This window comes from Cyprinodon tularosa, unplaced genomic scaffold (genome assembly GCF_016077235.1).
Source record: "Cyprinodon tularosa strain WSP-4 unplaced genomic scaffold, ASM1607723v1 ctg340, whole genome shotgun sequence".
Classification (NCBI taxonomy): Eukaryota; Metazoa; Chordata; class Actinopteri; order Cyprinodontiformes; family Cyprinodontidae; genus Cyprinodon; species Cyprinodon tularosa.
In genome coordinates this window covers 410,943-434,030 of record NW_024039053.1, presented here as the reverse complement: position 1 = coordinate 434,030, position 23,088 = coordinate 410,943, and positions in this window count along the sequence as shown.

The following is a 23,088-nucleotide window of genomic DNA, read 5'->3' as shown; positions in this document are numbered from 1 at the left end:
TTGTGCTTTAAAGGCGCATGTACTTAAATAACCATAACCTCCTCAATTGTCTAACTGTTTGGTTTGTTAAACAAAAGTCAGACATGTAGTTATGACACTGCACACTTATGAATAATTATAACCATGGAATTTCATATGAAAAGAACATTGAATAGAACATACAGGTGCAATAAATATACACATGCACAAGGTATTTATGTTAAATCGATATATGCTCAGTGTACTGAATGGCAACATGATATATAGATATATCTATAGATATCTATATCTATATAGATATAGATACCTATATATTTCTATATATAAATATGTATATATATATATATATATATATATATATATATATATATATATATATATATATAAATATGTATATATAAATTATGTATATATATATATATAAATATGTATATATACATATTTATATATATATATTTATATATATATACATATATATATATATATATATATATATATATATATATATATATATATATATATATATATATATATACATATATATATATATATATATATATATATATACATATATATATATATATACATATATATACATATTTATATATATATATATATAGATATATAGATATATCTATAGATATCTATATCTATATAGATATAGATACCTATATATATATATATATAAATATGTATATATATATATATAAATATGTATATATATATAAAAATATGTATATATATATAAATAAAATTATGTATATATATATAAATATGTATATATACAAATGTATATATATATATATTTTTTAATATGTATATATATATATATACATATTTATATATATACATACATATATATATATATATATACATATATATACATATTTATATATATATATATATACATATTAAAATATATATATATATATAAATTTGTATATATACATATTTATATATATATATACACTAACATAAAAACTTTGTTTATATGTTGCACTAACATATAAACACTTTTATTTGGGTGTGATTAATTATTTCACAGCCCTAATTTATTTATATTTACATACATACATACTTTTATAATATCAATATTATTGTTATAATAAAATATGAAATACTGACAAAAAAGGCTTATTGCGTGGCAACCTCTTGGTGTAGAAGCATAATCCAGGTTTCAAATTGAAGGTAACACTTTGAAGTTTCATGTAGACTATTCGGATTATATATCAGGGGTAATTACACAAAAGTTCCTATTTTTAAACCATTATAAAAGTGACATTTATTTGCTATTAAAATTGGTACAATAGTCCCCTTCACAAGTATATATAGATGAAGCATGTTGAAATCGCCACCTTAGGGTGGCCAGATGTCCGGCTTTAGGGCGGACAGTCCGGATTTTCATTGCACTGTCCGGCGTCCGGCGCTGCACCCAGCCGGACGTGTATTTGTCCTCCTTTACCCCCAGATTCCACATACTCCGTCAGCGCTCCGCCCCGCTCACGTACGGAGTACTTGTCTGTCATGTAAATCAATGAGAGCTGTTCCACATCCTCCGCTCGTCACCGCCCACGTACGTCTTCTCCGTCCTTCACCGTCAAAATACGGAGCTGAGCTATTTTTTGCTCCCCTCCGGTCCGTCCAGATCAAGACCCGCTATTGCAATCGCACCAAACAGAAAAAAGAATGTAGAGAAGACCCGGTTTGTCAAATTAAATTATAGTAAAAACAGATCGGTATCTAGAAATTAGAGCATAGTTTGTATATATTCCCAAAAACTAAGAGCAATTAATTAAATAATTGGATGCAGACTATTGGTGCTTCAACAGACCAGGAAGAAGTTGTGAGATTCTAGAGTGAATCTCACAACTTTAAAAGAAAATTCTTATTGCAGGAATGGATGAAGAGATGATGAGTTTGGAAGCAGAGAATAAACAGAGTTCATACAAACTATGTATGATCCTAGTTATCCCTGTTACAAAAATCGGCAACAGAAAGAAAATATTTGGGCAGAAACTGAACATCTGCTGGATGATGATGGGGATTTTTTTAATATGTCAGATTCAATTAAGCGTTCACAGGTTTTATACAGGAATGAGGAGCTCTAATTTAATGCTCTTTTAATGCTATTAGAAATAATTTTAATGCCATTAACAAGTATCATGTACACAAGTTATTAGTTTACATGAAATAAGGAGCTGTAAGCACAGTTCCATGACTCAAGTTTATATATATATATATATATATATATATATATATATATATATATATATATATATATATATATATATATATATATATATATATATATATATATATATATATATATATATATATATATATATATATATATATATATATATATATATATATATATATATATATATATAGATAGAGAACATGGTGAAATCATCTTTACTCTCGACAGGCTGCAGCCATGTCATGAATTCCTCTTTTCCAGCCACTTTTTGCAGTTTGCATCGTCCTATTCTCTAGCTCTTTCTCGAGCTTCTTTTCCAAACAACTGCTTTATGATCAATTGCAGCAGTTCTGCGCAAATTAATTGTGTAAAAAAAATGGTCACTTTTTAAACACCACAATGTATTAAATAAATACAAATGCTGGGAACCAATTCTTTTTTACATTTCTTTAATATTTTGTTCTATTCAGCTACACAAGCATCCTCTTTAAACTACTAAGAATTGTGCTATAAATGTGACTTTACCCGATTCTTATGTACACCTTAGTAATTTATTGATATGCCGCACAATGTCCTCCTTTTTGGTGCTATAGAAATGGCCACCCTACCCCACCTACACTACTGTGATGGTATACACATGGAAGACAGAGATTTAAAAAATGACCCAAAAAACATAGCTTGGCTAATGCCCTTTGAAAAGGAAGGTTTTATTGAGCTTCTGTGTAATGTACAAGAGAGCGTTGTCCACAAGGCCATCAAAGCGGACAGGAAGGTAGCTGTGGTCATGTACTAGCGCAGGAATGTCAGCAAACGGGGATGGAAGATCTTCTCCTGCTTACACATTATATAACCTGCAGAAACAAAAACAAAAGTGACCAACAGCAATTCACGGTGTATAAGATTGGTATATCAATATGTGATTAAATTTCAATGATACACATGCCCTTTGAAGATGAGCTGGAAAGTTGAAAATGTTTGGCACAACACCATCTTTAAGTTGTCCAAATGAAACTAATACAAACTTATAAAAGCTTTGAGTCAACAACAATCTTGTAATACTATTATGTCATAGCAAAAGTCCGGCATCTTCCTTTTAATAAACCCAGCAAATTCCTGTAACATAATGTAAGATGTGTTGACAAACCAAATCGATTGGAAATCATATGCAATTCTGCCTCTTCCACTGATGTAAAGTTGCTGGTTAATGTTAGCAGCTAGCTAAACTGTAACGTTAGCTGCTAACTTACTAACGTTAGGTCTCACTTTGCAGCTTCTTGTTATTAGCCAGCTAACATTAGGCTAATAATGAAAATACAACAACACTCAGATTATTGTTATTAGCCAACTAATAACTACAACCACATCCACAAATATTGTAATTTACACCAAAGATTAATTGTCATACAATCGTTATTGGTGTCAGCAAAACCTATATAATTGACTAATAGTCTCAGCCTTGATAACTTGCGCAAGTAGCCGTGATGCACAACTATGCTGCGCGATTAAGTCCTTTTTCGACAAGAAAATCAGCAATTTCGACATGTTCAAGCATCAAGAATAATAGCCACGTTCATAATGTTTGTAAGAAACCAAACTGTTTGTAAATCCGTCAAGAATTCAGTGAGGTAAGAGTATTTGTGTTCGTGCTGATCACTCACCTTACATTAGGTACCACAGAGCACAACGGAAAGCCTGCCTGAGGCAAGATGGCCGCCGGTGATGACGTTTGAGACTCCGCCGTAAGACATCTAGCCTTTATTATGGATATCTATGGTTGTGGGGCTGTGTTGGTTAACGCGACTTTGCACCATTGTGTGAACATCAGGGGCAGTTCCCCTTCATTGGCAGACTGGGGTGGTGGTCCCCCTATTTAAAAAGGGGACCAGAGGGTGTGTTCCAACTACAGATGAATCACACTCTTAAGGTTCCCTGGTAAGGTCTATTCCAGGGTTCAGGAAAGTAGAGTCCATCGGATAGTTGAATCTTGAGTTTGCCATACCAGTCTAAATGTGTTTTGTGGATCTGAAGAAGGCATGTGACGGTGTCCCTCGGGGCATCCTGTGGGGGGTACTCCAGGAGTATCGAGTACCATGCCCTTTAATAGGGGCTGTTAGGGGTCTGTATGACCGGTGTCAGAACCTGGTCTGCATTGCCGGCAGTAAGTCGTACTCTTTTCCGGTGAGGGTTGGACTCCAGCAAGGTTGTCCTTTGTCACCGATTCTGTTCATAGCTTTTATGGACAGAATTTCTAGGCGCAGCCAAGGTGTTGAGGGGATCTGTTTCAGTGACCTTAGGATTGCGTCCCTGTTATTTGCAGATGATGAGGTTCTACTGGCCTCATCAGGGTGTGATCTACAGCTCTGACTGAGTACCCAGGACACGCTGGTGGGACTACGTTTCTCAGCTAGCCCAGGAGCACCCTGGGGTTCCCCCGGAGGAGCTGGCTCGGGAGAGGGACATCTGGGCCTCCCTACTGAAGCTGCTACCCCCGCGACCCGACCCCGGATAAGCGGAAGAAGATGGATGGATGAATCTTTTATACTTTTTAAGAATAAACTTACACTGCAATTTTTTTTTCTAAATGTGACCATTTTTTTTAACAGACTTACTTTTGTTGTTTAGCAAAAACTAACTCTGTAAAGTAAGTAAAGCATGGAAGCCAGTTGTTATCTTAATGAAAAAATATCTTCTAAAAGATCTTCCCGCTCCATCAAGTGTTTTAAAGTTAGCTTTAGATGCAAATGCTGCAGTCAGAACTGCACATCATCTCTACATCGTTACCAGAAGTCCAAATAAGTATGGAGGGGGTGTTTTTTCTTATTGTCCCAAACCTAACCCTTATTATCCTCAACAGGTCACTATTCAAAAAGGCCAACCAAAGACCTTCTTGATGCAAGTCGAGGCAACAGTAATAGTGCCACTGTGCGCTCCATATGAACAAACTTCTTTCCAAAAATATGTTCATTTATTTAATGTTATTTATGCTTCTTTCAGCTGCATTCTGTTGTACCCCATGGAAAAAATAATCAATAATGTGCACTGAGGCAGAGTTTCTGCCTCTTTTTACAGGACAACTTTCAGTGTCTGGCAGCAATTCAATTTTACGGGCAGTTTCAATGTGCAATAACAAAGTGCAAAACTATTGATGCAAAATCTGATCTGCCCAGAAATGGTGCTAATAAGAGGGTTGTATGTGAATAACTAATGTAGCAAGTCCCAGTGTCTATTGCCTGTTTTAATGCCTGTGTTTTGCTCCTCATCCCTTTTTGTAGGTTTGTTACTTTCTCCTCAACATAATCTTTCGATTTACCATGCTGCTACAGAGTATTTGTAGACCTCTTGGTCCAGGTTTTTTTACTCTGCTACCCTAAATGCAATCTTTAAGAAAACAGTGCTAATTAGAGTCCTTATGCTTGTAATCTAAAGTATAAATCCAACAGTTTTTTGAAACTGGTGTGTTTGGTGTGTTTGAGAATATAAGTAAACAAACAGCATTAGCATAAACATAAGCTAATGCTGGCTAGGCTCAGCGTGTGCAAAGAAAGTTTAGATGAACATATAATACTCTCCTTGAAACATAGTTGAGGCAGCATAATGGTGTGGGGATGCTTTTCTTTGCAGATACGTTGAAGCTGACTGACCTTCAATCTGTTGAACTTCAGTCACAGATCATCTCCTTTCTCCAAAAAGTTCAAATGTTCCAGAATATTACTGTGATAAATTACATTCTAAAATGTCAATATATTCACAAACAGCAGTATTTACTTCTCAGTGAGATGGTGCTGATGACATAAGCCTCTCTTTGCCTCCTACACAGAGGGGTTTCATTGGAACACGCTGCTCATTTCAACACATTACCGATGATGGAACCATTAAAACCTTCCACGTTTGTGGTCAAAGAATTACAAATGAAAGCATGCAACATTACCCGTTCCCTCTATATACTTCAAAAATACGAGCCATAATCTAAAACAAACAATAGTAAAACCTACACCTTGAAAAAGAAGGAACTTTTTGTAAGTTGTTCACACTCATCTTATGGAAGCTGTGTAAAAGACAAACATACACAGTATCTGCTTGGATTGCAGGCATCCTCAGTCAGGCTTCAAGCTGTGCTTGCGTTATTGTGTAAGATGCAGCACTTTTTGCTCCTTCCTATTATCTGTATGCGAAGTTCCATTTTCTGATAGGATCTGGTAGTTCCAGTAACAGAACGTCAAGATCTGCAGACAGTTGTTAAAGAGCTACTTCAATGCTCAGTGTCCTGTTAAATCAAGCTTAAAACTGCACTCTTGACGAATGGAGATTAGACTGTTCTATAACTTTGGATTTAGGGTTAGAGCAGAATTTGTTTAAATCTCCATTTAAAAAAAATAGCTGGAGGAAGATTAACTTTTTAGCAAACATAAGCATATATTTATGGACAGTAGGGATGGTTATCTAATCCTGATCACTTAGCCTTTTATGCTTTGGACATGTACCCTAATTTAGGTTGCTTTACCTTACAGCTGTTAATAGCGAGGAAATGGTGTAAATGACAGGATATAAACTATTCATTTTCAAGTACAGCTCAAAAAAATCTGAATTGTGTTAAACTGTCCAATGTAATACAATAGTAATGAATATAAATGGGTTGAACAAATCAAGTCTTCAATTTTGTTGGCTTTTTAAAAAAAAAAATGTCACTTATGCCTATTAGCGGTGGTTTATTAAAAACAAAATAATCTCTATTTTTTTTTTGATTGTTTAAGGTTTGATTGCTACTTTGTTTTTGTTTTCCTTTTGCATGTGCTTTATTTATTTATTTACTTTTTTTTTTATTTGCGTGAACTGCTGGTTACCTTCCTGAAACTTGCTGGTTACCATTTTAGGAACTTACTAGGTAATTACTTAAAACTCACTTGGAATTTTTTAGCTGCAAAACTGCCTGTAAAGTAAATGTTTTAACACCTGTTTGTTTGGAGCAATTTCTCCATCCAGTTGTTTAAATTGGATGACTTTGGGCATCTGAGTTGGAGGGCTCCTCAGTGCTCCTAATTAGAGTTTTTTTTATTATGTTAAACTAGGAGAAAGCCCAAAGGCAAAAAACAGACTTGTTGGAGGACCTACATGTATAATACTTCTGGCCTGGCAATACCTTGAAATCCTCTATAAAATTAGCCTATCACTAATTGCAACTTATTTCAAATCATCCATTCTCTCCTTCAAGTGTAATGTTTAACTGGTCCATGACGGCAACTTAAAACAAATGAATGACATGTGGATGAAATATGCAAACTGTGAATGAGGGTGTGCCATGGAACTTCATAATTGAACAGATGCATGCAATAAAACAGAGATGCCGTGGTAAATACCTGATCTCCCATTCACTGCCAGCCCAGCCAGTGCCGAACCCACTCTGAATCCGTGATTAGAAATTAAAGCCTGAGTCAATTAAGGTGTTATCCTCAGCTCTAAATGTCTTGATTAGCCACCGGGGAGACTGCTGTCTCATAGCTGCGCTGGCGACAATAGGTTCATTACAAAATATGTTGAAATGGAAACTCAGCATTTGCTGATGCAACTTTGAAAGTAACAATTGGGATTAAATTAGTGTGAGGCATACAGAAGGAAACTTGAGTTCAAAGTCAATAACAACCAAGTTAAGTTGCTAAAAATGTTTTGTTACCAGTGAATCAACATGCCCTCTGTCTCCAGGGTCATCCTCATCCTAACTGAAAACAGCTTCTAATGATGTCAACTGAGTTGGACTGTCACAAACAGGATGCCGCATTTCTGTTTCCATTCTCTGAACCTATTTGTTTTGAGGAGTATCCTTTGAGTTAAACTGCAGTTACTTTCTCGGAACATGTTATTGTTGAGAACCCAAACAAAATGCAGTGAGACGTTTGTGTCCTCATGCTCTGTAAGTCAGGTAGCTCTGTGTTTGGATCCGTCGGGGATACAAATCTCCTGCTGGGAAGAAAAGCACTGAAATTATGAATTCGCATTCAACCAGAACAATAATGTGTCTGTGTGTCCGCACAATTCCTCTAATGCCCTTTTGATTTGATACAAGGACACAGCAGTCTTGAGTGAATAGAGATTTCACATACTATCTGTTCCTGGAAAGAGGCAGCAGCTGGCCTGCTGTCACTGTGTAACCATGGTGCGAGGATCACCTCTAAAGTTTAGAACAAACAAACACTACTTTTTATGAAAACATAAGCTTTGAAATGCATTAAAAATTCTAAAAGCTTTCTTCAAAATTGATAATAGGTTAAATGAATATATAAATATTGTAGGATTTTTTTTTTTTTTTTTTACATTTTAGATGCATTACATAAGAAAAAACAACCAGAGAGAGACAAGGACAGAGGAGGACAATTATAGAGATTTAAAACTGAAGCAAGTGAAGGAGGTGACAAGAAGCAATCAACAGGGCCACTGATATGCTATTGGGCTTGAGGCCGACCCCTGACTATCTTTGTACCCCTCCACTCTCATCAATTATTGCACTGAATCGTGTTTGCCTGGCTGCCTCATCCAGATGGTAAACAGCAGGCTACTCTTTCAGCCTTTCAGCTTCGAGGTCTTTAATATCAGCCCTCAAGCAGACAGCAGACAACTGTAAATTAACACTAACCAAGCATGTTTTGTTGAAAAGACAACTTGATAATAGAAATCGGGGCAAGATTTTGCATAAAGAAGGCTTGTTTTGCCTAAAGTTAAGTTATTTTATAGCAGATTTCACATAATTATCTCATATCATCAGAATCTATTGAAATGCAGAATAATGATCCTAAATGCATCCTATGTTTTAATTGGATAAACTTTTAAAGACCATCCAATTTTAATAGGACTGTCCACTGATCTGCTGCAATGTTTGTTCCAAGTAAACCAATTCCTTGTTGACATACTTGAAAAATCCATACCTACAAATTTCAGTAAAACGTCAGAATATATTCCAACATGTTCTATATTATTAATGTGACTGTTTCTGCCTGAACTCAATCAAAAGTGATATTTTATCAGCAGTCTCTTTCATCCAATGATTTGTCCGAACAAAAGGGTTTTTTAGGCCATCCTTAATTTTGTTTAGTAAAAAACAGGAAGTTTATTAGCAGAGCTGATATTCTCAGACTGTCTCACCTCAAACACACCATTATTTCTTATTAAGTACATGCCTATCATATCTAAGTATAGCAAGGGACTCAGCCAACACAAACTCTCTGTAGATGTAAGGAACCTTAAATGGTTAGGGGAAATTATAGGTATGTGGCAGGTTCAGAACATAAGGAGAGGCGGAAGGACAGTTAGGTTTAACAAAATGCTTATTTGAGAGGTAATGAGCAACTGGGCAGAGCTGGGCAGGTGAATGATATGAGTAATCAGGCCAGTCATCAGCGCCAGGATCATGTAAGACATTTTCAATAAAAAAAAATAGGTCATGCAAAAGTTGCTAATCAAATTATGCTGTAACTGGCTGCACAAAATACAGCTGTATGGCTACCTGTAAGTGTATCTAATGTGAAATTGCAAACATTTTTATAAAGATAACTCCATCTGGGTACAATAATTGTTATTTCAATGCTCCTTACAAGTCAAATGAGATTGATTCATAACCCTCAAAACCCTTAAACCATTCCAGTTCTATACTCGTGTATTAGATGTTAGTCGCAGCAAAAATACAATAAAATTTACGTTTAGTTAACAATGCCTGCTGAGAACAAGTTATAATGAAGCCCTGCTGATTGCATCAATCACATTTAAGAACAGATATTAGAGAAAATGTTATCAGGAAATTGAATTCTGACCAGTAAAAAAAATCCTTAAGTATTAGATAAGCTATCGGCTTTATGTACTTGTTACATTTTTGTTGTGGGCAATCTTTTTTTCTTTCAGTTTTAGATAAAATCTATCTAAACATCAACTTTTTTCATTCCAGGTCAAATTAAAGAAATAACCATCTGCTTTCTCCCAGAAATATCCAAGCTATCTTGACAACCGCCTGGATGTGAGCTTAATTTATCATCAAACAGCTCAAATGACATAGTCCTACTATAGAGTCCTGCAGTGTAGGTCTAAATGTTAAAAGTCAATTCTTATTCACAAAACTTTCATAAATTTTACCTCAGAGCCACTTGTAGCTCCCTTTAATCTCTCAGGTCTGATGGAAACTCCTTCCCTGCAGTGATGAGGAAAAGATGAAGCGCAGCAGAGTTTCCTTTCCATCTACTGCCTGACAAGAGCAATTTTTTGGCCTCGCAGGGCCGCTAGCAATCTGACAGCTCAATAAATTGTACAAATGGACAACCAATGTATTTGCTTCATGTCAACAATGAGCAGAGACGGGCAACACTCAGGCGCACCTGGAGTAAATGTATTCAGCGGCGTCAGAGCGGAAGCAGCAAACAACAGCTCCGGTCATTTCAAAGTGGAGGACATAATGAAAAACAACTGCATGGGGACTTTAGGACAACATTCAATGCCAAGTTTCACCCAAAATGGAAGCTCTAATATAGTGATTTTTTTTCAGTCCATCATTTATCCCCCACATGTTAAACAAATTCGGACAATTAATCTGTGGTGCTTTAATTTTCTCTTCTACTCTTTTCAACTATTTGATGGCCATACAGACAACCATACAGCCAGATAAACACAAGAGAAATAGTATATCATGTAGAGTTCATATATAAGACACAAATGTTTTGTAAATGGCAGCCCACTCTACAGCTGCCTAGAGGAATTTACTTCTTCTTAGATGACCTAATGGCCCAGAGGCCATCTCTGTTCTCACTCTCCCACGTGCCCAGCCAGTCACGCTGCTTACTGAGCAGAGAAACAACAAAAAGTGTCAATTTTTTTAAATAGGCTCTCAATATGAATGTCTTTTCTGTAAAATGAGCCACTTGGTGACTCAACTGCCTTAAGTGGTTGAAATGAAATGCACGTCGTCTTGACATGGTGGGTGTAGAACCTTAGCTGCTGTGATGCAGAGCATAAAATATATATATATGCAGGGTTGTTATATAAATCTAATCTCAATACAAAGTTTCCACCTCAAAGAGGTTTTGTATCGCATTTTCAAAGAAGGTGTATTTAATCATTTATTTATATTTTTCACTTTTATCATTATTGTTCTTGTAAATTAAGCATATAAAAACAGATGTTACAATATCACTTAGGAAAATGTCTAACCTTAAGTTAGTAGTATTTTTGGAATATGTACCTCTTCATGTCCTTGCTAAGAGGAAAGAGTAGATTGAGGCATCTGACATATAGCACTTGAGGGAGTAGACAACTGTCTTTTAAAGAAATACTCTGTGTATTTTTGGCCTAGCAATTTCATTTTTGATGTAATAGGAATACTCCTTGCTTCCCGTTCTTGTTCTTTTGTTAAACCAAACATTTCAAAGTTCCACTCAGCTCTTAAGTGGAGAAAGCTTGTACTCTTATGATTCAAGTAGAACTTATGGACATGCACAGATAAAAAATCCTTGCACAAAATGTGTAAATTTTTTTCAGTAAGTATTTCCTTGATAACCAATTCTCATCAGATGCTATCAGAGCTGTAAAACTGAATAAACTCCATCTGCAGGTGTATTCCAGACCTTCCAGACAGACAGGAAACAGCATGTCAAGCTGGGAAAACAGTTTTTTTCCAGGACCATCGGCGCTGCCTGTGTTTAGTCTCCTACACCAGTGCATGGGGTTCGTGGAAATATTTTATTTCTTTGGTAGTAAAATAAAATAGGGCTCTGACCTTTTTTGTTTTGTCAGGATCGAATTGACAAATTAAACAAGCTTTTATCAACAAAAAAGTACGTTTTTCTTATATGTTTAAGTTCACCTGCAGCTGTGAAGCACATAAAAACCAAGCAGAGGAACAGACTAGATGTAGAGAACAGCCTGGTATCAGTTGTTTTTCACACTGAGCTGTCGGAGCTCATCAAAGCAGCTCATGTGTCCTGATAAAAACAAAGTAAAAGGAATGAAGTCAATCTGACTATAAATTTTTTTTTTGTACCGGTATTTTGTATTTTTTTTTATCAATAGGGGGTTTTCAGGTGACGTCACGCTCACGTGACTACTCAGCGCGTCCGCCATATTGGGTGGCAGCCTTAGGCAGTATTGACAGTGAAAAATGGTGAAAACGTGTGTAATTGTTGGTTGCACGGCCCGTGGAGGTGGAGATCAACGCTCTTTCTATCGCATACCAGCCGTAATCGTGAATCAATGTGAAAAAACAAAACAGCTATCTGAACAACGCCGTCACCTATGGCTGACACGGATATCCAGGTCCGATTTGGACGGTGTGAAGCTGGAATACGCCAGACTCTGCAGTGCTCACTTTGTCTCAGGTAAATAACTGTCAAGCATTTAAAACATGTAAGAATATATTAATAATAGGGCTTGGGCGTCATGACGTATTACTTTCCGTGGCCGCAATGTTGACTGCCTCCGCCGCCGCTACTCAGACTACTGCCTATGACTACCGCGTACTGGACTCCCTCTCTCAGCCGTGTTTTAATTTGATTAATTTCACCTTAACTTGATTTCAACCAGCGGGAAAAGGCTCAAATATGTGAGAAACCCGGAGGGTTTAGGGAGGTTTGGCAGTTAACGTTACTAACCAAACCTTTGAAACACATAGCAGCTAGTTAAAAGTACATTACATGCCTGAGTGGTTGTTAGCACTAACGGTTAGCACTGTTTGTTGGCTTTATGAGCTGCAGCTCCTGAACCCATCCATTCGTAAACTGCACATGAGACTCCAAGGACTTGTAGCTTTGGAACTGTTCGCGCACCGCCGGCCGTTAGCCACCTAGCATAGCGAGCGCTGCGTCGGATTGTTTACATTTTTACCATCTTATTAAAACTCACCCGTCCACGTATGATGGTGATTTCCTTCATGTACATCACTTCGACATCTCGTACCCAACCAGATGTGAACTGGTTGTGAGCCTCTAGACCCTTGTACGCTCTCATTTCCTCAAGAGTGTGCAGAGGGTTTTCACTGAACACCGGGTAATGAACTATGTCGCCGTGCTCTACATTTGGCCAATCATCTGGATTAGTGCTAAACAAGGCACCGTGGAGGGCATAGGGGTCCATATGGTCGATCACGGAACATTTCCTCAGATATGTTCCATGATCTGGTGGCTCTAGCGTGCTGGCGTACTTATCCATTCGCGACATGATATATATGATATACGATAATATGCCACCCAAGATGGCGGACCGGAAGCTGGCCAGTGACGTCACTGAAAACCTCCTATTCATTAAGGTTAAATGTGATTATAAGGGAATTATTCAGATGAGCTCCCGTTTGATAAATACGGGTTTATAATATAATTTTATTTTGTATTTATTTTGAATCCTTACTAACTTCCAGGCAACATATTTTTGTTTTTTGTTTGTCTTTGAGGTGGAAAGAAAGCAATGATAAAAATTAAAAGATTAACTAAAATAGTCTTTATTTCAGTTATTGTAAGTTCCACTTTTGGACAACCAACATTTTTGATTGAGGGGGTACTCAAGGTAAGACAAAATGCCCAAAGGGATACACGGGTTAAAAAATGTTGGGAAACACTGCCCAACACCAGTTGCTGCAACTCAAGTCACACCCCTCACCAAGAAAGTAGAACAGAGGATGTACTTTCTGCAGCAGCCTGCCATAAATGCAGCTGTTTTGCCATGTGCCATGATTGTGGTTTTGGACATTGGGAACCAGTGTCCATGTTGGATCTTGACATGATGACCGGAGAAGAGGACGCAGTTTTGGCTCATGGAGCAGCTGTGAGACCTCCAAACCCTTTTCAGCCAACTTGGACCACAAGGCAATCCCCTCCCAGAGGTGGGACTTGCCACCCCCCTCTGTGTTGAGAACAGTAAAGGCCACAGCACACAGGATTTTTTTTCTCTCTTTTCCATAAAGCTGCCAGGGGGGTCCATATCAAAAGAGGCACCCACCATGGAGATGCAGGAAAAAGACATAGATCTCCAGAATGATTAAGGATACATGTAAGTCATGATAGCTGACTTTTCAGAACTGAACTGCTGCAAAACAGACTTTTTGAACATGTTTATCTTGAGTTTCAGAAACTGCAGAGCCAGACTGGAGGAGAACGTCTCCTGAAGATCCCTTGGTGTGAGCTGCATGAAAAAGAAAACCCACGTTTCCTGTAAGCCTGCCCTGCTAAGCTGCAGGATGAAAACTCAAGCCTTCGAAAAGGACATGGACAAAAATGTTTGCTGGTCTGGCACGATTAGGGACAGAACAAACAATATGTCTTTTGATGATTTTGATAATTTCATGAGTTTACTAATGAGTAAAGACAAACTAACAGGATGGACTGCATGCTATGCTATGCTACAGTCATATGTTTTGAGCTGTTGCTGAAGCTTAGCCAAGCTTTATTTCACTAAGGGTTTAAACATTGATATAACATTAGTGTTCATGCGTTCCTCTAATGCTCATTACATTCCAATTAGCAAATAGGACCAAAAGTCATTAAATGTAATCCTCATGTTGGTTCGCTGCTAGTTACTTCAAAGAGGGTAAAGAATCATTTAACTAAAGGTTACTGATTTCTGATTAAGCAAATCATTTAATAAAACATTATTTGGACAAATAATGCTTTATTCACCTCATGGATTTGCATTGTGAATTGGTTTGAAAACATTCCAATTGCTCTAAATTAGTGAAAAGCTAATTTGATCATATCCCCTTTGGTTTTAAAACACAAAATCCATCTTAAACTGTAATATGGTTTTCATGTTTACCTTCCTCTTTGTACTTTGTAGTTTAGTTTAGTTGAATTTCACTAGTTTTAGTTAAGAGTTTTAAACTGAAATATGTTTGACCTGGAGCTGAATGGTTTTTGTTAATAAACTCTTATATTTTGAACAGAAGTTGTGGTAAATATATTCCATGTATTTGCAAAATTAACTGTTTGACCATCATTTGAGCTATTGTTCTAACACACAGCTAGTTGGGCGTGTGTTCATAAACAGTATATGAGTACAGTCTGAATAATATCTGATTAAAAATATATTTGCCACCCCTACCGGGGAGGGAAATAAACGTCGTAAAGTTTTAGAACCTAATATGAATTCCCAGTTGGCCGGGAATTGAATATAATAACAGTTATTCACAACATTAATATGGCGTGACATCCAACCTGGATGGGGATTGAATATAAATTTATTCAACACAGCTTTAGCTCCAGCTTCCATGAACAACAGATTTTATACTTTGAATCAGTGGCATTTTAGTCTTACCTTTCTTGGAATTAGATATTTTTTTATGCTGGATCTTGGACTTATCTTCATTATTTTCACAACTTCGCTGCAGTTCTTCCTTCCCCATACCCAGGATGCCTTTTAAAGGAATAGTACACCCAAAACATGATTAGCCTTCATTTTCTACTCACCTCCATGCTGAACAACACTCTGGAGTACTTTTTTGATATCTCAAATGCATCTGGAGATCTGGGAGGCTTCTTGCTGTCTGCTGACATTCAAATAATGGAGGTCCATGGCGCCCGAGACAGAAAGGTCCATAAAAGTCCACAAAAACGTGTCAATATTCCTCCATACTGCTCGTCCAATGTAATCCAAGTGTCCTGAGTGGGTAGCATCCAGAATTTACTCGAAACGAAGTCATTTAGAATGTTTTTAGAGCATAAACAGTAGTGTATAGGATTTCCTAATAGCGCCCCCATGCGCGCTCACGATTCTACGGAAGCCGGCAGACCAAACCAGCGCATTCAGCTCGGCAAAGAACTCATGCTCTTCCTCAACACTGAAGTCCTCAGACATTTTTCTTTCGTTGTTTCTTTCTTTGCACAGGTAAACAGCACATTTCTTCTTCTACGCTTGCATTATCGGCAGACCAGACGCTGAATGCGCACTTTCTTCCGGTTTGGTCTGCCGGCTTCCGTAGAATCGTGAGCGCGCATGGGGGCGCTATTAGGAAATCCTATACACTACTGTTTATGCTCTAAAAACATTCTAAATGACTTCGTTTCGAGTAAATTCTGGATGCTACCCACTCAGGACACTTGGATTACATTGGACGAGCAGTATGGAGGAATATTGACACGTTTTTGTGGACTTTTATGGACCTTTCTGTCTCGGGCGCCATGGACCTCCATTATTTGAATGTCAGCAGACAGCAAGAAGCCTCCCAGATCTCCAGATGCATTTGAGATATCAAAAAAGTACTCCAGAGTGTTGTTCAGCATGGAGGTGAGTAGAAAATGAAGGCTAATCATGTTTTGGGTGTACTATTCCTTTAACCCCTTACATACATACTGTACAAAAAGGTGTTATATACTGACAAAATGAGCGAAAACACATTTTAAAACACAAAATAACAAATAATATGATAGCAGGACACTGCAGTTTAAAAAAACATTATATGTCAGTGGGTTACCTGAATATAGATTTACAAACATGTCAAAGTGCTTATGCCCCTTTAAGATAAGCATCCTCATGATTATATAACAAGGGCAGCTGCTATTCTCCTGATACATCTCACATCTCTGTGTTTTAAACTCATGGTTGCACAGATGCTACCAAACCAAGATAGATTAGAGCCATGGAGATATGTTATGCAACAGAACTATTTCAAAATAGTGTAAAAACAACAACCAAACAACCCCCCACCCACATATAAATCATAAAAAGAGACCCAAGGACAGTGAAATCTTGCTTTTAGAGAGCCTCTCTATCATTGGTATGAGGTGTGTGGGTGTCATCCCTGTGAATTTAAGTATAACCTCTATAGATGTGATGATTAGCATCTGTGAGAAGGTGAGGGCTCCTCTCACAGCCTCTCATGTGACTGAAAAGATGGTGAGTGCAGGGAGCACTCATTAGCAGCCTGAACATCATGACTGCAATTTAAACATGATTAAATGATAACACCCCCCCCACCCCCCACCCATGAAAAGCTCCTAACATACAAATTAATATTACATCTAAAATTCCTAATGATGTCTTATTTTCTTCCAAGGGACAAAGAACTATCAGCAGACTGATGCACCATGCCACAGCGAAGTCTCAGCAGGTGGTGTTTATGTGGGTGGTATTGGTGCTTAGTATTCATTCAGGATGGCATCCACTTCAAGCCAGGGCAGATTCTGGATCATGACTGCAGGCCGCGTCATATTCCTCAGGCAGGAAACAGCAGTCTTAAATGTATAGTTAATACCTTCCCATAAGTCACACAATAAAACTCAGAGTTTATCATGTGTGTCGTGTTGCTTAGAGTTGCAGTTGTCTTATTTACTGTATAAATTTGTGTCTTTTTTTCATAGATTATTTTTCATATCTATGATTAAAAAAAAATAACTGAACACTGACTAATGTTTGAGCTTTTTTTTGTTGCAGAGGCATTTAAAACCTTAAACTTTTGTTATATAATGTCATGTTAAAGCTACAAATTGTTTGTTACTTGGATTTTATGAGAAAGATCTACACAAAGAAGCACATGTGGGGAATTGGATGCTAAACAATTTTCAAAATTAACTTGCATGTGTTCAGCACCTTTAGTTAGACCTACATGTTTTTGAAGGTATGTCCCTATTAGACTTATTATAGTTAATTAAAATTAACAAAAGAACAAAAATTGAAATGGAAAAAAAGATATAATTCAAATGTAAAATCTACTATTGTGTTTATAACTAACAATATATACTACAATGATATAATTACCCTTTGTTTTCATGTTCATGTTTCATTTTTAAAAAGCCCTGCAATCTAATGTGAAATGTTTAATGAACAAGACTCAGTAAACATCAGCTGTAACTAAACAAGCTTTTTTTCTTCGAATTGTATCTTTTTTTGCTTAAATGCACAATTTTATAAATGCAATATCTACGTCTCAGGTGAATATGTTTCTTAATAATGCACCTAAAAATAGCCAAAGTATTTAAAGAAAACCAAAACTTATACTAGAACTAATAAAAACTAAACTAAAACAAAGCCTTGTTAAAATAAAAATTAATTAAAAGCAAAAAATACAACAACATAAAAATCTAATATTTCTGTTCTATTCTAAAGACTATTTCATATTAGCTTAATCAGAGAAAAAATACATACAACTAAATAAAGCTAAACTAGAATGAAATTTCCAAGAAAATTATAACGCTGGTCCCATTTTGCTCATATGACTGATTTTTATTAACATTCTTCTCTGCAATTCAGTCTTATTTCTTTGCTGTTTTTAGATGAATCATTATATTTTTAAATGAGCAAAATATGTGGAGTGTACTGTTGCCTTGCAGCAAGAAGGCTCCGGGTTCAATTCCCAATCCAGCGTATTTCTGCATGGAGTTGGCATGTTCTCCCTGTCATGTGGGTTCTCTCTGGGTACTCCAGCTTCCTCCCACACTCCAAAAACCTGACTGTTAGCTTCATTGGCACCTCTAAATTGTATTTTGGTTTTGGTGTGTGTGTGTGTGTGTGCATGGCTGTTAGTCTCTGTGTTGCCCTTAGACAGTGTGGTGATCTGTCTAGGGTGTACCCCGCCTTACGATCATAGACTACTGGAGATAGACACCAGCCCCACCACGATCCTGCTGGAATAAGCGGGAGAAATGGGTGGATGAGGTGGTTTCCTCCACTTTTGGACTTCCCTCTAATTTTGAAGCCAAGTGTCACCTAATGGTTAAAAATTACTGATCATTTCTCTCCAGCTGGAAAAGGGACGGACTTGTGAGTCTCTGCCTTATGCAAGGCCTGCCTGAGTCATTCAGAGCTGACTGGATTCACACTCTGAACAGTTCATCTGTGCTGCGCATGAGGTGGCAGCACTCGCAAGCACAAGATGTTTTCCCCGTTGATTTGTCCCGGTCCTCCTTTTTAAGAAATGTTTAATTCAAAAGATAGGGGCGACAGAAGAAGAAAAACAGAGATAAAATGGACAGAACTTTTCTGATAGTGAGTCATAGGGAGAAAAAAAAAGCTCAGCTCAGTAATGAATGCATACATGTGAGTGGAAACAAGTGGCTCTCACTGAGGTAGATGCACTGTTGGCAAAGCTGACATTAAGCTGGAACATGTCTCTGTGTCTGAGAGGTTTTTACCTGTATTCGCTGTAATCCTCCTGCTTTTTACTACAGCACTTGATCCATCACAGATCTCGCATTTGATGGAGAGAAAAATACATTGTAATTAAGTGTTACTGTGAGTCAGAAAAGACATAATGTTCCAAATGTACCTATAAACCTAGAAGCTTGAAGAAGCTGGCAAAGAGAGGCAGACAGAACCTTAACAGTTTAAATGGGCCTCAATGACCAATATCCTCTCATATTTCTCATTCTCACTGACTGACCCTATGAGTATGGATAGCAGTTATATTTTGCTCAGGCGGATCGCTGCTTTTGTAGGCATGTGATCCTGGAAGATCTGTATCTGATTTCCCCTTACCATCTACCTGTACTAGGACCATATAAGTACATAACAATATATTATCTCAAATGTAGTCATGGCTCTTCCTTTTTTGACTAACTCTTCTATAAAACTGGGAATTACTGAAACCAGACTGGACAGTCATCACCGCCAGTAGGTGTTGTTTCCCCCGCCATGCGGTCAGAATAAAATGCTAATTTGTAAGAATATGAATCATTATTCATATTAAGGAGCTGTTCTCCCTCCTAAGAGATCACAATCTGCATTAGACCTGCAGGGCTTAGAAGGTGCTTTTATTTAAGATAAAGTTAAACCCTTACTTTTTAAAACAGCGTAGGATTTGCAGTTTGTGTTGTTTTTTTGTTCGTTTTTTTTTTACTGGTTGAGGAGAAATGCGGAGTTTAAAATTTGCATGAAACATATCTCTGTGCAGAGTCAAAAAGTTGACTCTGAAAAGTTCAGAAATACATATATATATATATACATATATATATATATATATATATATATATATATATATATATATATATATATATATATATATATATATATATACACTATATTGCCAAAAGTATTTGCTCACCTGCCTTGACTCACATATGAGCTTAAGTGACATCCCGTTCCTAATCCATAGGGTTCAATATGACGTCAGTCCACCCTTTGCAGCTAGAACAGCTTCAACTCTTCTGGGAAGGCTGTCCACAAGGTTTAGGAGTGTGTTTATGGGAATTTTTGACCATTCTTCCAGAAGCGCATTTGTGAGGTCGCACACTGATGTTGGACGAGAAGGCCTGGCTCTCAGTCTCCGCTTTAATTCATCCCAAAGGTGTTCTATCGGGTTGAGGTCAGGACTCTGTGCAGGCCAGTCAAGTTCATCCACACCAGACTCTGTCATCCATGTCTTTATGGACCTTGCTTTGTGCACTGGTGCACAGTCATGTTGGAAGAGGAAGGGGCCAGCTCCAAACTGTTCCCACAAAGTTGGGAGCATGGAATTGTCCAAAATGTCTTGGTATGCTGAAGCATTCAGAGTTCCTTTCACTGGAACTAAGGGGCCAAGCCCAGCTCCTGAAAAACAACCTCACACCATAATCCCCCCTCCACCAAACTTTACACTTGGCACAATGCAGTCAGACAAGTACCGTTCTCCTGGCAACCGCCAAACCCAGACCCATCCATCAGATTGCCAGATGGAGAAGCGCGATTCGTCACTCCAGAGAACGCGTCTCCACTGCTCTAGAGTCCAGTGGCGGCGTGCTTTACACCACCGCATCCGACGCTTTGCATTGCACTTGGTGATGTATGGCTTGGATGCAGCTGCTCGACCATGGAAACCCATTCCATGAAGCTCTCTGCGCACTGTTCTTGAGCTAATCTGAAGGCCACATGAAGTTTGGAGGTCTGTAGTGATTGACTCTGCAGAAAGTTGGCGACCTCTTCGCACTATGCGCGTCAGCATCCGCTGACCCCGCTCCGTCAGTTTACGTGGCCTACCTCTTCGTGGCTGAGTTGCTGTCGTTCCCAAACACTTCCATTTTCTTATAATACAGCTGACAGTTGACTGTGGAATATTTAGGAGCGAGGAAATTTCACGACTGGATTTGTTGCACAGGTGGCATCCTATCACAGTTCCACGCTGGAATTCACTGAGCTCCTGAGAGCGACCCATTCTTTCACAAATGTTTGTAAAAACAGTCTGCATGCCTAGGTGCTTGAATTTATACACCTGTGGCCATGGAAGTGATTGGAACACCTGATTCCAATAATTTGGATGGGTGAGCAAATACTTTTGGCAATATAGTGTATATATATATATATATATATATATATATATATATATATATATATATATATATATATATATATATATATATATATATATATATATATATATATATATATATATATATATATATATATATATAAGCAAAACTATTACAACATTTTCAGTAAAAAAAATACTCTAATTATCTCTTTATCAGTTTGGTCTGAATTAAATTCTAAGTAAATAAGTATATAAGTAAGTGCCTTTTATTTATATAGCTCCTTTCTCAGACAAGCATCACAAAGTGCTGTACAATATGAGGCATAGAATACAAAGTACCACAATATAAAATACATATAGGAAAAATACATACAATCATAGCATGAGGCATAAAATACAAAACAGCACCATGCAAAATACATGTAGACAAAATAAGTACAATCACAGCAGCCATTGATAAAAGGAGTCTAAAATGTTTGATTAAAAAAGAATGTTTTTATTTTATTTATTTTTTTAAATCATCTATGGAGTTCATCAAGTGCAGGTAAAGTGATAGTGCATTCCTTAGTCTGGGTGCGACAGCTTGGATGGACCTATCACTTCTCGGGTTCAAGGGACCATTAAAAAATTATTTTCAGCAGATCTCAGACTGCGAGCAGAAAAGTGAGGCTGAATCAAACAGCCTGTCCATGCAGGGCTCCAAAGGTCAGGACCTGAATTTCAAAGTTTATGCAGTATTCAATGGGAACCCAGTGTAGAAAAGTGTGTAGAAAATGTGTAGAACATTCTAATAATTTTCCTGAATGCCATGAGTCACTATAGACTAACTGATGAACAGTTCAATTGCCTTTCTAAGTAACAAACCTGCAAGATCATTTATTTTTGCCCTGCTTGTATACGGCGACAATGAAGCTGACAGTATGCAGGCATAATATTTTTGAAGCAATAAGTCAATTACACTAAAGATGGAAAATATGTGAAAATAAACAATGGACCTTTTTGGAGAGACATTGGACACTTTCTTTCTTGAGCCACAGGAAGGATTACACTACAGCAGGGACAGAGACCAGTTATACACCTGAACTTGACTTTCAATGGGGAGTGTATAAGAGTACACTGGAAAATGCGGTTATAGCTTTAGAAGAAACTAAACGTAATTTGCTGTGATGAGAATAAAAATTTTTTAAAATGTTCTTTAGATAATCTATTAATTAAATCTTAAATTGTAGAAATGTTTTCTAAATATCCATAGGTTTCTTTAGAGCTTCTTTAAATGAGCCTAATCAATATTAGTTGGAGTGATTTGAACTTCTATGGAGAATAATGAGCTAAAACAAATGTAGGATATACAGAAGGATATTCTACTACACATAACTTTCTATTACAGATAACTTTCAACTGCCAGGCATTGAAAGGTAAGACATGTTTGATGTTTTCCGATTGAAACCTAAAACAATAGGCTAAATTACCATTCAGACAACAGATTATTTAAATGTAATTATTGTAATGCCAACTTTAGAGCTAAAATTAAAGTAACTTTGATAAGAATATCTGGTTTTGACTACACTTAAGTTTTGTGTAAATTATGAATTATTCAGTAAAGACAGCGTTGATCCTGATAAGAAAAGTAATTGCACATTTGTGAACACACCATGAGGACCACATGGATTCAGGGTCTAATTTTCACTAGAGAGTATGGAGACCAGAGGGGCTGAGGAGGAGACGAGACTCTGACTGATTA